We start from the raw sequence: 15,570 nt of genomic DNA on the forward strand, positions 1-15,570 counted from the left end.
AAGCCACTGTGTGGCACCTACAAGAAACAGTATGGCGTATCCTTGCCCTTCAGTCACCAAAAATATTGACAGCACTTAAGAACATATTGTACACGCTTGGTAACTTCTGCTGTCCTTCTTGGACAAAACATGGATTCTGAAGTTGAATCATGGATCCTTTTGGTTTGGCAGATTCTCTTTCTCCATTGCATCGGGCCTGACGGCTTTAGCTCCTTACTGGGCCTCCATCATTCACCAGATCTCACAAGTATGTCATGTCCTTTGGGACCCTCCCACCACAGGCCAGCTCCTTCTGTTCCTACTTGATTCCATGCCCTGTGGGATCTCATACCATTGTCTTAAAAAGGTAAAGGTAAAGGTACCCCTGCCCATACGGGCCAGTCGTGACCGACTCTGGGGTTGCGTGCTCATCTCGCTTAAGAGGCCGGAGCCAGCACTGTCCGAAGACACTTCCGGGTCACGTGGCCAGCGTGACGAAGCTGCTCTGGCGAGCCAGCACCAGCACACGGAAACGCCGTTTACCTTCCCATTACAAAGCGGTACCTATTAATCTACTTGCACTTAGGGGTGCTTTCGAACTGCTAGGTGGGCAGGAGCTGGGACCGAACGACGGGAGCTCACCCCACCGTGGGGATTTGAACCACCGACCATACGATCAGCAAGTCCTAGGCACTGAGGTTTTACCCACAGCGCCACCCGCGTCCATTGTCTTACTGTGTAGTAAAGTGGTATCTCGGGTTACAAACACTGCGGGTTGCAGACTCCGCTAACCTGGAAGTAGTACCTCGGGTTAAGAACTTTACCTCAGGATGAGAACAGAAATTGCACGCCGGCAGCACGGAGGCCCTTTAAGCTAAAGTGGCACCTCAAGTTAAGAATGGCTTCAGGTTAAGAACAGCCCTGCAGAATGAATTAAGTTCATAACCAGAGGTATCACTGTATTAGGTGAATCTTCCCTCATTCCTCTCCCACAAACCTAGAAGCATGGACACTCAGAATCAAGGAGGCAGCGTTGAAAGGGAGGGAAACTGTCAGCTGTGACTTGCTGTAAATGAACACATACAAGCAACCTAAGCTTGTCTACTGGAAGAGCCACTAGTCATATATATACTTCGTATAAAAGCAGTGAAGTCACTCTGCAGTTTTGTTTTGTTTTTAGCACCGTTTGGGAATAATCTATTGGTTTTCCCAATTGTGCTAATGGTGGAAATGAAAGGAGTTAATAGGGAACTATTTTAACAGTAACAGCATTAAACTCACACTCCTAACACTCTCTCCAGTTCACTGTACCATGTGCTCTGTCTAATCTTTTCACAGCTTCACTAGGACTGTCTTCAATGTGAGGGACTGTTGGCAAAAGGAAGTCAATGGGGAGGAGAAGCAACCTATAAGCTATAAGCCTTCTACAGATTTACAAAACTGATTATTCCAAGTTTTATATAACTTTAACAACAGTAGTAATTATGTAATGTATAAAGGGAAGTAGACAGTGCTAAATGTGATCTATTGTTGCCTTCTTTAAATAGCGAAAGAAGAGAACCTAAGCAACCTTTTGTATTTCCAGGAAACAGAGTTGATCATGTTTAGAACTGGGTGCCATTTCCGTCTAAAATCATCATTAAATTCAGGATTAGCTGATGTGAAAGTGCAACTGATGCAAGATTTTATCCATACTTAATATTTTGCATACATTTTCATTCCATTTTTGGATTTTTGGGTAGAGTTTCGGGACTTGTATTTTTCTACCGTTTGGAACCCTGTTACTTCTAAAAGGCAACAACCCTAGAAGCATGGAATCATAGAATTGTAGAAGTTAGGTTTCAATAATAGATTAAAAAGGAAAGTGTGCTTATACTGGCAATTCGCATAGCTATCACAGTGATTTACATCACTATAATTTTTTTTCAACAAAAAAATAGTCTCCTATCCCACACAAGGCTGACCAGGACCAAAATGAATAGATGCTCCTTTACTAAATGCACCACTAAATGAATTTCTGTGAGGCTCTTATTGTATCTTAAATACAAATGAGTTATCTCTTATAACCAGGAGATTTAGGGGAAGAAACTCCAAACTCCCAGTGTGAAAAGATTAAGGTCAATCTCCTGTACTTCACGCCACAAAACCTTTTCACAAGAACAAAAGAAGGAACCTAAAAAACCCAGCTGTAATATGTTTTTATAACACAAGCAAAAAAGAAGATTTTTCCCTTAAGCAGCAATCAATAGTAGCATGTTTGTGGATTGCTAGTGAAGGGAAATTTACATGTAAGTATAAAAGGTTAAAGAATTGTTGAAAATCTTTATATACGACATATATTGATTCGAAGAATACTAATATAATCATAAAAATGTTTAGAATCAATGTTGATAATTGTTAATAAGCTAATATAGCTGCCCAACAATAAATATGACTTGGGTGGCTTACAAACAAAACTATATTAGAAAATATATAATTAAAATTAACAGGAAGCATTACAGGACAGGCAAAAAAGTTTCCCCTGAAACACAAATGGTATAAGAAGTTTAAAGCCTAGATTTTAAAACATAATTTAAATTATGTTTGAATTACCTGCACCCAAAAGAGCATAGAGAAGGTGCCAGGCGAGCCTCTCTGGGGAGCCTATTCTATAGCCATGGTGCCACTACCAAAAAGGCCCTCTTAGTAAGCACTTGCTTCACTTCACTTGGCCTGGACATCTAGAGGAAGACCTCAAAAGAAGATCTTAGGGTTCAGATAGGCATATGTGGGAGGAGGTAACCTGGTTCTAAACCATTAAAAGCAGCATTTAAAGTGGGTCTGGAAATATGTATGTCTATTTGAACACGATACACTTGAATAATAAACCAGCAATATGCCTTAAAATAATTCAGCAAATTGAATTAAGATTCTCTGTTGACTTTCTCTCTATCTCTCGTGCACATTCTTTACACTTTATATCCAACTTTTCATACATCTTTATAGAGTCAGGAAAAATCAGCCGATCTACATTCTTTTTCTTTCTTTCTTCTCTACCAGAGTTGTTTAATTTGAGCAAATTAATTAAATTGAATAAAACTGGGTAAAAATGACATGTTCGATACAGCATTAATTACTCTCTATTATATCATGCCATTGCTGTAAAATCAGCTCCCAGAAGTCCTTTGACATAAAGAGGCTGAAGGCACATGATATGACTGATCTCTTGGGGAGTGAGAGCCCAATACTGCCTAAGTTTGCATGAACCCTGTTACGGCTTTCCAGGTAATAAACACTGTTTTACAGACATCCTGTCTTCAAAACGAAACCATTTCTGTTTTGTTTTTGTATTCCACACATGCACCTCACCGATGGGTGATGGAAAAGGAGAAAAGTTGGGTTCATTGCACACCTTCCAACAGCTCACAGAGCAAAGTAGAGCCATTGTTGCGGAATTGCAGGATTGAGGCCTGATAACCCAAGTGTGTCCCACAAGTCCAAATGCAAACATACAGTTATAGATGGGATACCAGACTCTGCTAGTGAATATTAGAAACTAATAAACGGTAGTATTTAGATAATATTTGGGATACGAAGAGAAAATACAGTCCACAGGTGGGATTCTTTTTGGGAAATGGCTGGGGGGGGGGGTCGTCTACTTGCACGTCAAGCTGCAACATTTTAACTGGACTGCTGAATTCATACCTTGCCAGGGTTACTTATTTTTAAAATGGATAAATGGAGCCCAATAGCTGTTGTTTTGTGGCCTAGCTCCCCCTTCTTATGGTACTTAATCTTCAGAACAGACTGGGAGCCCTTCAATAAGAGACATTTTAAAATACAGAGGCGTTTCCTGACCGCCCTTCGTATAGAGCGTTAAAAGGTAAAAGGTAAAGGACCCCTGGACAGTTAAGTCCAGTCAAAGGTGACTATGGGGTGCAGCGCTCATGTCGCTTTTCAGGCCGAGGGAGCCGGGGTTTGTCTGCACACAACTTTCCAGGTCATGACTAAACCGCTCCTGGCACTATGGGACACTGTGACAAGTGTCAGAGCACACGGAAACACTGTTTACGTACCTTCCTGCCGGAGCATTACCTATTTATTTACTTGCACTCGTGTGCTTTTGAACTGCTAGGTTGGCAGAAGCTGGGACAGAGCAACAGGAGCTCACCCCATCAGACAGATTCGAACTGCCAACCTTCCAATCAGCAAGCCCAAGATGCTCAGTGGTTTAGACCACAGCACCACCCACATCCCTTCACATAGACGACTGTCTTCTGTAAAAGAGGGCACAAGGCTGCCCTGCTTAGTGCCCATCCATCCCATCAATTCATTAATGAGGCTTCATGCTTGATTTTTTTTGGGGGGGGGGTTGCTGATACAGATACTCTTTCGCCCTTGTTCCTGAGCTGCATTGTTCTTACTCAGGCTCAGGCGAGAAATGAGAATCCATATTTGCAAAAGGATTTTGTTGCAGCTCTGATGAATGAATTCCACCACAGCTATTCTGAACCAGTCTTCAGCAAACAAAGCAGACTAGGAGAACTAATCTGCACAGATTAATTTTGTTCTCCAGCCCCAGTTTATGGGACAGCAATCTTGCCATGCTTATTGATTATCAGACAAGACTACTAATCCCCTTAAGGTCATTTAGTGTACTTAATTAAAGAGCAGTTAGCAAGCTCCTTCCCCCACCCCAAGTAATAGTGGCTGTTAAAAGTGATTTGTACATTACCAATATGGTGCCTATTAATCTAAAGGTCTACTTGGCATTTATATTTTTCCTAAACACTTACACACTCACACAAACATTGGGTAGGTCAAATTAGAGCTGAAAAAGACTATGCATTTAGTTGTTACATTGTCTATAAAGGGCAATTGTGAAGAGTGAAAATAGCTTTAAAGCATAAACATGTCAATTTTACAAACATATATTGGACTTGAGCTATATTCCTGTAGGCTGATGGAACTTCCTGCTGCAGACAGTTCGTGCTCTGAGCCAGTGGAAATAAAGGGAAGGAGATTGAGCCATAGCGTTAGTCCTTCCCACAAATGAACAACTGTACTCTGTTAACTTTAGATTTTCTCAAAACACAGGATTTGGCATGGTGCCTTCTATTCCATATGCACCTATACATTGTAGAGGAAAATGAAATTGCATAAACCACGACGTATATTTAGCTATAATATATCTTCACTCTACTATCCAACTACATGCTACAGTTATAGTACAGTTACTCAGTTGTTTGGCCCTTACAACCTCTGAGCTCCAGTCCTGTGTCTGGGCAGCTTCACCTGACTGATAACAATGAGAAACAGAGTTGGGTTTCAACAGCATATTGCTGGCACTATGCTTCAAATCACCTGATGACTCCCCCCCAGCAGCTATAAATATAGGGAAGTTTTTCATGTTTGATGTGGTTTTATAATTTGTTGGAAGCTGCTCAGTGACTAGAGCAACCCAATCAGTTGGGTGGTAACTAACACACACACACACACACACAAGCATAAGGGAAAAGATGGAACCTTGCAGGACCTCACAGTTTAATTTACATGGGGCTAGGCAGAAGTCCCTCACTGTCGTCTTCTGTAACTGGATCTATAAGTAGGAGTCTGAATTACTGTTCGTCTGATTCCCAACCCAAAGAGCCAAACCAGCAAAATACTATGGTCAGTTGTATCAGAAGCTGCTTAGAGAGTCAGAATAACCCACAGACCAACATTCTCCTTTGCCCCTTCTTGGCAGAGGCCATTCATTAAACCAAAAAAGGTCATTTTTGTGCCAAAACTGGACCGAAATACATTGAAAAAGATTTGGATAACACATCTCTTCCAAGCACTCTTGGAGCTGTCTGACCAGATATTTGCAGCTGGGCAGAATTTGTCACAAACCTACAGATCCAGAGAGGGCTTTTAAAGCAGTGGGTACCATCTCACCTTCAAAGAGGAATTTATCACTCCTGGATCCCACCCAGTTAATCCCATGCTGTTGGGTGGGGAACTGGATCTGGCTGGTGGTCCAGATCTTTATCTTCCTCATCCTCTGCAGGCCAAGTTTTGCAGGTGGGCCCACCTGTCAGTCAGCTGTCATCACAATGAAACCCTTTTTTGCCCCCATGTTTTAAAATCAAACTGTGCAAGCAAGTGCACAGCCTGCGAAACACCTATGAAAACTGTCTAGAAAACCAGACTATCAAGTAATGGTTGGGTTTTGCAGAGGTAACTGTGGTGTCTGCAAACCTTATCAGGCAGACCCAAGTCTCTATCTGTCCCATACATGACATCAGGTGTAGGGCGGATGGGTGTGACTTTGCCAAAATGTCCTTGTGGACCAAATGTCCTTGTGGACCAAATGCGGGGGCCGAGCAGGCCTGAGGTTCCTTAACCCTGCCCTGGGAATACATGTTAATAGCCATGAAAGACAAGGATCAAGTATACATTTGGCTGGTTGTGCCTTTTCAAGGGCGTTCCCCATATCAGACTACAAAACTAATCCCACTTAACCTGTCTCACTGTATGTGCTTGAGATACCCACACAGTATGTGTAGCAATGGCAATATCAAGTTCAGCATGAATACAAGGGACTGTGCCTTCTAAGGACCTCTTATGTTTGTTACAGCAGCAGGTCTTCTAAGGACCTCATATGTTTGTTACAGCAGGTCTCCAAGGCCTCCTTATCTGGACCAGAATTCAGTAACCCATTCACCACAGGGAATAGCTCTGCTGGACAGCTAGTTAAGGATGCTGTGGTGGCATCACTGTAAGCATGATAATGTGCTCTTTCCTGTCTTCAGGCACAGTCAATAAGAGGCTTGCACACCTTTCAGTCAAGCCATCACCTCATCTGCTTCATTGTCTTTGATGAAGCTGACAGGAGCACATTTGTGGCACATCTTCCAGAGGTTGGCATCTGGTTGGCCACTGTGAGAACAGGATGCTGTGCTAGATGGGCCTCTGATCTGATGCAGCAGGGCTATTTTGTTCCTATTCAAGTCAATGGAACTATCCCCTTTGATTAATAGAAGCAGCTTGAGACCTACTTATTATTAACACTGGACAGTGTTGTGCACACACCCATAGTAATTTTAAATATTTAGATACCATTAAAATTGATGGATTCCTCTCCCCCGCCTGCTCCTGGTACCATTTAATTTGGATATTTTCAAGCAGCTTACCAGATAAAACCCTTTTTAATGTTCTATTTATTTATTTTAATACTGTTGCTTGGGATGCCTGTATAATCAGATAAGGATCATTAAATCACTTGTGATTAAATAGGATAATAATATTTGCTCACCCTATTAATATTAGAGCTTATGCTGACTGTATTTTTTTTGATATTTCAAATGAAGTTGTCATAATTTTTTTTCCAATTATATGGAAAGGCCATATTATCTCATTGTGAGGATTATGTCCCTTTACCTCATCTACCATAATGTCTGCACATATTGGACTTCAGATTTCCTCATGTTCTTAGCAGCTGACCTCAGGCATTTCTCTAGTCTCCCATCTGGCATCTGTTATTTATCCTCCATATAGTTTTAACTATGTTTCCACACCCCCCCCCACCCCCCACCCAACATTCCTTAAGACACACTAAGAAGTAGCTGTTCATTATCTCCATAGCCAACCATAATCTAAGTCATGTTCTGTTCACTAGCTAATATCTTTCATTGCCCTTTGCTATGAGCAAAGAAGTCTCTCGCTTAGTTTTCCCGGTCATTTGAAGAATGAAGAGTTTCAAGAGTTTACTCGCAGGCTTCATCCACACGGCAGTTCATTCCATTTTCACAACATTTCCCTGTTAATTTCCACATTTTATCTTCCAGATAATGTAAGAGCCAGTTCCAGAACTATAGTGGAATTTTGTGCCAGTTTACCACTCATTTTCATTTTACCTGGAAGCAAATAACATGGAAATGACCACTTAATTTGCACTATATTCCATTATAGTTCCAGAAGTAGCTTTTACATCATGTGAATGCACAAATATAATGCGCAACTTAGCAGATAGAGAAAAGGCATGAGAACATAATACACTGCCATGTGAATGCAGCGCTGGTGCTGGCCCCATGCACCCAGGATTGTCCCAATACACAGGACTGTGTTATCTGTGTTGTTGTTTAGTCATTTAGTCATGTCCGACTCTTCGTGACCCCATGGACCAGAGCACGCCAGGCACTCCTGTCTTCCACTGCCTCTCAGAGAAGTTATCTGTGTTACCAAGGCCCAACTAGCCTCCATTAGAAGTTGGGCATTTAGTGTTGGAGCATTCTTCCAGCAGAGATTCAGCGAAGGAGGAGGAAGAGTCTAAGAGCATCTTAATGGCCCACAGGTTTACTGTACCATGATCACTTTTAGCTGTTCTTGCTGCAACAGACATAACACAACAGCACCTCTGGAAGCGTTAGTCAAAGGGATACATTTGAAACATACTTAGCATTATGTTTTTGACTGGATATAAAATCAATGGGACTTAGAGGCAGATGATTAGCACTGGACTCTTTGGGATTCTGCTCAAAAAGACTAGGTTCTATTCACAAATTTCCAAAGTCATACCAACTGGGAGAAGATACACTTGAGTTTAAATTACTTGCCCTAGATCACATTAATATGTTTGCTTCAGAGCTGACAATTCCATTCTTTTTGTGACTTTCAATAATTACACTGCACAATCTGTTCCTTTATTAGTTCCCCAATGAATAATAATGTGCATTAAAAACTTGGCTGTATGGGGTGCAGCCCCTTACTTTGCATTTCTGCTGCTATAGCGAATACATATACGGACAAAATGCTTGTATGGCACCAACTTAGCAGGAATGTTACTATTATAGTCTCAGCTCATTCATATACAACTATGTGCGAAAGCACTTTACAAAATACGTCCTGCCTGGCTCTTAAAAGTAAACCAAAATTCACACCAGCTAACATTCCATGGCTGGGTTCATTTCTTTCTATAAAACATTATCTTTCCCTTGCCTCTCAGATGTTCAGTTTAGACTACCTACCCTCAACATCTCTAAATCAAAAGTGATCTCTTTGTTCAGTGGAGGCTGGCTAAAATCTGAAGGAAAAAGTACTGTGGAATTGTGGTGAATTCAGCAGACCTGTTTTGTTATGACAATTTTAGCTAGCACCTGTAAGAATTTGTCCACGATGAGAAAAAAGTTGGGAAAAATAAAGAGTTTTCTGTAACCAAGGAGGTCCACAAAATTGCAGGACCATTTATTCTAGCTGATTTATTCTAAAGGTGCTGCCAGACTGTCACTGTTTTGTGAGAGGGATTCAAAAGCATACTGCAAACTTACTTTTGCACTTTAAAAGTAAGAGGGGTTTTGTGAGCGGGATTAAATTGTTTTTCTGCCCTAGCACAACAAATGTACTTCAACAAAGAAACAGACTATTTTTGTGGTTACAAAAGTGATGGGGAAAGGCACTGAAAAGCATGGGATAATAAACACTCTGCAAGCAAATAAGCATGATGAGTGCTCATTGTCACATATCCATCCCACAAACAAGCCAGAAGGAACGCTCAGTAAAGACCAGATATAGTCTAACCTCTGCATAAGCTTTGTGTAAGCAAATCAGGATGAATACTCAATCAACAGACAATTTCTCCAACATGCACTTTTCTAAATATAGCTCTGGTTGAATACTACCCATCAGGAGACATGCATGTCTTCAAGAGTCAGGGGCCACATGTGAAGTTCAGCCCATGGTATCCCTTACATCTTTTCACACCACATTGAATTTTCCATCTCTAGGCTCCATGGACATTCATCTTCCAGAGAGTTATGTGACATTGCAGCAGCCCAGACAATGTGCCAAGGTGTGTGTGTGGTAGGGAATTCCTTGCTGTACCTTTCCAGTATCTCTCCCCCCCCCCCCACAGTATCCACTTTCCTCAGTACTCTTCCTCCTCCAACCATCCCTCTCTGGCTTCCCTGCTTACTCAGCTGCTTACACATTGCTGGCTTCTGTCTGATGCATCCTCTTCATCTTTGTCACCCATGGCATTTGTGGAAGGAGAGATGCTGAGTCTTGTTTGCCTAGAGGTTGCATTGTCTAATTTGGAAGCCATTCACTTTAATCCCGGGTGGCAGGAGCTGGCTGTGCCTGTTGATGAGATAAGGAACTTCACACATGCTTAGATGCACACCTTTATGTAAAGCTTCACATGTTCTAGTGAGACATATGACTGAAAATGGATTTGAGTATTTGACTCAGTGTTAACCCCTGCATTTGAACTTCCTTTCAGAGTTTTGAACCGCCACCATTTTCTTCGTTCTTTATATCTGTGCTCCCCCTGTGTTTTCATTAACACCCTATTTGAATAATCCCTTCACTATTATAATTCTGCATTCAGATGAATTAATATATACAGTTGATCCCTACAGTGCATTGATTTCTTACAGTTATTCCCAACCATGGCTACCCAGAAGTAAATCCTGCTGAATTTGGTGGGGAATACTCCCAGGTAAATGAGCTAGGATTGCAGCCTTAAATGTCAGTTGTGGATTCTTTCTTGGCCACTGAAGAAATACAGCCATTGCAGGCCCCTTGGGTTAGGAAACGTCTCTCTGTGTCCGGCGGCATGGATAAGAGATGGTATCTTCTTGTTCCTCCTGCATTTTCACCCCTCAGCATTTTCTTCATAAGGCTCTTGAACAGAAAGTGCCTGCTAGTGCTCTTTTCCTCTCAAATATATTCATCTTTTGTAATCAGAACTGAGGAATCTTCATGCTGCCATGTGGAGATCCTGAGGGGACCCCACTGAAACATCATTCATGCCTGAGATTGGAGGACACCAGCAGCAAAATGTAATGAGACAGCAGAAAGTGGCACAAACGAACAAACTCTCAAGGGTATTTGTTTCACATGATACCATGTAGCTGAACTAGTTGTGGCCACAAAACACATGCAAGACACTGAACTCATCTGACAAGCAGAGTACAGCGGTGCTGCTCGTTTGGAGCAAACACATAGATCCCTAAACGGAACTTAAGATGTATTAAAAGGGGCTTGGGACTGATGGTGTGAGCGAGACCAAAGATACTGGCCAATTAATATGTATTATTATTATTTTAAAAAGCTTGGTTTCCAGAATTTGCTGCAGCAAGGCTATGGCTTACAATCTCTCTGCAACTCTCTCTGGTGCTCTTTTGTACCCACAAAAAGCAGATTGAAAGCTTTTCCTTCTGCTATCAAACAAAGCACTATTCTGGTACATTCCCTGTGCTGTTGAATTGGTGAGGTACTGCGGGAGGATGAGAAGGTACTGGGTTCCTGAGATCAGAGGAAGATGCCTGTGAAGGTCCTGGGTCTGGTTCTACCACCCTGGCTCTATGGCAAGTTGTTCAGTTGGCTTCTGCCTGTCCATTGCAAGTCACCCAGTTGCACCTTGGCTGCAACAGAGTTCTCTCTCCTTGCTTGAATTATGCTTGTAATAAGCATGCGGTTTTGCGGTTTGTGTTTGGTTGAGGTGTAGGTGTGCTTGAGGCACCATATGGGGAAAGCCACATCCACACATCCTACACCCGATATCATGCATCTCTTCAAAGGAACAATCAGGCGGATAACTTGCTCAAGGATAGGGCTGCTGATGTCCCTGCGCTGTAACTCCCAAGCTCAAGGGCTTTTGACAGGTAGGGGGGACAACCCACCTTTCAATCATTTTTTTTAAAAATTAACCCTCCCCCCCCAAATAATAAAACTGTTAACAGTAATAACTGGGCACAAGTCTAGATATGTAATACAATCTCCCTCCTGTCAATTATGTGACATCATGTTGATGTGATTGACAGGTGGGTTGTTCCACTCACTTGACAATATCTGATCCCCAGAATCCAAAAGGCTCTGCACCTGTGCCCTAGGTCATGGATTGCCTACCTATATAAAGTAGTTCAAGAACGTATAGTTGCACATCAAACCTTTCACTTTTGGAAAACTGATTTTTTTTTTTTTTTAACAACATAGCATTTATTTGCTAAAAGTTAGCTGGCCTAAACATAGTCCCTCCTGGGCACTTGACTGCATCAAAGAGCTTGTTACCGTTTTGCACTTCCTGCTCAAGAGAATTGCTGGGCCATGTTCTTGCTTGGCATTTGCCTCTCAGATTTGGCTGTGCAGAGAAATTACAGCTAACTGCACCTGGCAATGATTTTACAGGACTACTATCTCAGGTGCTCTGGCCTCACTAATGTGATCGCTCCAATTATTGGTAGGCTAGGTTGGCAAGTGATCACAGCACCCCAAGCATATCTCCACCTCTAGACTTCAGTTTTCTGAGGAGTTGGAGCTGGATGTGTGGAAATGCTTGCAGCACTGTGTTCACTTGCCAGCCCAGTAAACAGAAGTTGCAGATAACCCCCTTCAACAATGGTTAATGACAGCTTTCTGGTTTGTTTACCTGCTAGAAAGGAGGAAAAGAGGAAGCATGGGTTCACAAAGCCTGTGGATACTCTAGTTTATTAAGCCAGTGAAAACCAGGCAACAAGTTTAAACGTGACTTGTGAATCATGGTTTCCCTAAACAATGGTTTGTTGTTACATCTGTGCCTTGGCTTAATCCTAGTTTGTTGTGTTGCATAACACCCACTGCTCATGTGGTTCTAGTGCATGTTCCCTTCATCAAGATCAAGGGACAGTGCAAGTGGATGGAACACATGCGTAAGTCAAGGTTTGATCATCTAAATATGGCTGCACCTTATCTTTGTGGTTTGTTGGGACATTCAGCAAGTCAAAGTTAGCCAAAGCATGGTTTTAGCACTATGACCAAACCCAGCCCAGATGAGAGACTGGAGAAAATTCACCAGCTCAGCAACCAGTCAGATTTATCTCTAAGTGGCCTACTTCTCATAATACGACCCAGTAATGGAAAGAAATTGGTGAATGGGTTTGTTGTCAGGAGCTTGTTGTTTCAAAGAAACTTTCAGCTCTGCCTCTCTAGTAACAAAGGAAATACTGGTGCTAAAAGATGCTGTGTGATGTATGGCATTTTTTAAAGCTGTTAAAAGGCTCTTAACAGGTCTATAAAATATTTGCCTCCTCCTCCTGCTTCTTCAGAAATTTTTACTTTAGTATTTATCTCCTTGGTTTATACTGAATTTCCTCCCCTTTAAAACACAAGTTATTAATTATTTCTGAGATGTCAGTATCCAGCTCCCCCTCCAGCTATTAAAAATGTACATGCTTGGTAGTTTTATTATTTAGCATTGAGCAACTTGTACAAAAAGAACCCTGCAAATCAATCAAATTGGACACGAAAATTCATAGCTTTATCATGTCATATCATAGCTTTCTCGTGTTCATTTTCTGCATAAATTGGAGGGTGGAGCTAAAGAGTATAACAAACATCAAGTTTTTGTTCCAGGTAGTCCTGGAATTTTGCACTGGGTGATGGAGTGAAATTGATCCAGCTCATGCACTGCTGGGTAATTTCTTTGTTAAGTCTTTCTATCCATAAGAAGAAACAATACCTCAGGAGTTATGTAAGTAGCAAGGACAGATCAAATGTTGAAGGTCAGTGCTTCAGCATTTACAACAATCTATTCATATATGTAAAATATATTGCAATAAACTCTGAATACCAAATACATTGTTAGAATTTTGCAAAGAGGTAAAATTTGGTGAACAGAATACAAAGCAAAATTGATGGATGGAGAGATCAATTATGAATTAAGGTGTTCAACTTTAATTATTCTAATATTTAAAAGGGAATGCTGCCAGAGGTCATGTGTGCACTACAAATTTGGTGGGGAAATTATGTTTCTCCCCCATTTTCCATAATTATCAGCAAAAATCTACGATAGATCATGATGGAAAAGCAATAAGGCAGAGGGAGGGAGCAAACTGTTGGTCTCCTGTTCTCCTCGCCTTTCGTAATCAAATCACTTTGTGAATAATGTGATCAGTCCAGAATTATCTCAGGTCAAGTAGGCATTCTCAGGATGAGCTGCATTTAGTTCCCTCATTTTCTTACCTGAGCCTTTTGTATGATTTGAAATCACCTGAGATTGTTGTTGTTTAGTCGTTTAGTCGTGTCCGACTCTTCGTGAGCCCATGGACCAGAGCACGCCAGGCACTCCTGTCTTCCACTGCCTCCCGCAGTTTGGTCAAACTCATGCTGGTAGCTTTAAGAACACTATCCAACCGAGGGGCCACTAGGGGCGCATCAGAAGATGGCTGACAATAACATCTCTCCGACCCACACAAGGTAATTTGGAGGCTGTGATGGGAGTAAATAGCCTCCCTACCCCCCCAGGATTGTGGGGGGGGGACTGCCCTTGCCTGCTGTGCCCTATACCACCCCCGAATTTGTGGGGATGGGGGCACTAGGCACAATGCCCTCCTGTGGGATTTCGGCGCTCCTGGACGCCGTCTCTGATCCGTGCCACTAGCTGCAAGAACTTCAAAAGAAACAATTTGGATGAAGCGAATGCACATATTTCAAGGAAGGAGGGGGAGTAAAGACTGCTAACAGAAGAGATCTCTGATAAAACAAGACGAGTCGGAGGAACAAGTATAAATCATGAGAAGATACGCCAAGACTCGGTATGGCAAAGGGACTGATGGGGTAGGGGGAAAAAACTTTCCTTTCTTTCCTTTATGTGATTAAACAAGAATCCCCCCCCCCACAAGTCAGAAATGTCGTTTTAAGGACTTAAGCTGTGGATTTAAGGCTGTGTGGAGATAAACTTTCGAACCAAAGCATGTTTTGAGAAGAGCGTGGAATGTATAAGGGCTTTGGAATGACGCAGTTAAAAGTGCCGTCGCCATATTGGGAAGTTCTGTCAGAGGACTTAAGTCTGGGAGGAGAAATAGAGAAATAGAGCTGTTTTTATATTGTGGGTGAAACTCCTCAGAGGGACTTAACAACGACAGTTCTGTAATTAAAGATGGAAAGAGCGATGTTATCTATGAAGGCGATGATATATGGAAACCATCTCGATTTGAGGATTGGAAGAATGGAAAAATTCACACAGGATTATTATTGGTGTTTATCGGCTTAAGGAGACTATCAGAAGAGATCATAAAGAAAAAAGAGAAAATATATGAACATATATGATGTGGAAACAGCAAGATAAGACTGGATAGAATTATGAACTTTGTTTGGACTGATTTGGACATTAACGCAGTAGCAAGAAGATGATCAGAATCCCCCTTCGGATCTTGAAATATGGGTCCCCTCAACAAAATTTAAAATTCGGCTTTGTAATTCGGAATTTATGTGATGTGATTTGATTTGATTTGATTGGCCGGTTAATAAAAATTATTTTTTTTTTAAAAAAAGAACACTATCCAACCATCTCGTCCTCTGTTGTCCCCTTCTCCTTGTGCCCTCCATCTTTCCCAACATCAGGGTCTTTTCCAGAGAGTCTTCTCTTCTCATGAGGTGGCCAAAGTATTGGAGCCTCAGCTTCAGGATCTGTCCTTCCAGTGAGCACTCAGGGCTGATTTCCTTCAGAATGGATAGGTTTGATCTTCTTGCAGTCCATGGGACTCTCAAGAGTCTCCTCCAGCACCATAATTCAAAAGCATCAATTCTTCGGCGATCAGCCTTCTTTATGGTCCAGCTCTCACTTCCATACATCACTACAGGGAAAACCATAGC

General features: G+C 41.9%; 1 long non-coding RNA gene across 4 annotated transcripts in view; it reads right to left on the minus strand.

Annotated features, from left to right (window-relative positions):
* LOC308474388 overlaps window positions 1-15,570 on the minus strand; it is a 43,561-nt gene that overhangs the window by 22,428 nt on the left and 5,563 nt on the right. For 3 of the 4 annotated variants that reach the window (XR_013984673.1, XR_013984674.1, XR_013984676.1), the window contains one exon: window positions 9,923-10,074. This is a non-coding gene — a long non-coding RNA (uncharacterized lncRNA). Of the gene's footprint in view, window positions 1-9,910; window positions 10,075-15,570 lie in introns of all 4 variants that reach the window. The other variant, XR_013984675.1, reaches the window with a different exon arrangement.

This window comes from Podarcis pityusensis (genome assembly GCF_964106645.2).
Source record: "Podarcis pityusensis genome assembly, chromosome: 3".
Taxonomy (NCBI): Eukaryota; Metazoa; Chordata; class Lepidosauria; order Squamata; family Lacertidae; genus Podarcis; species Podarcis pityusensis.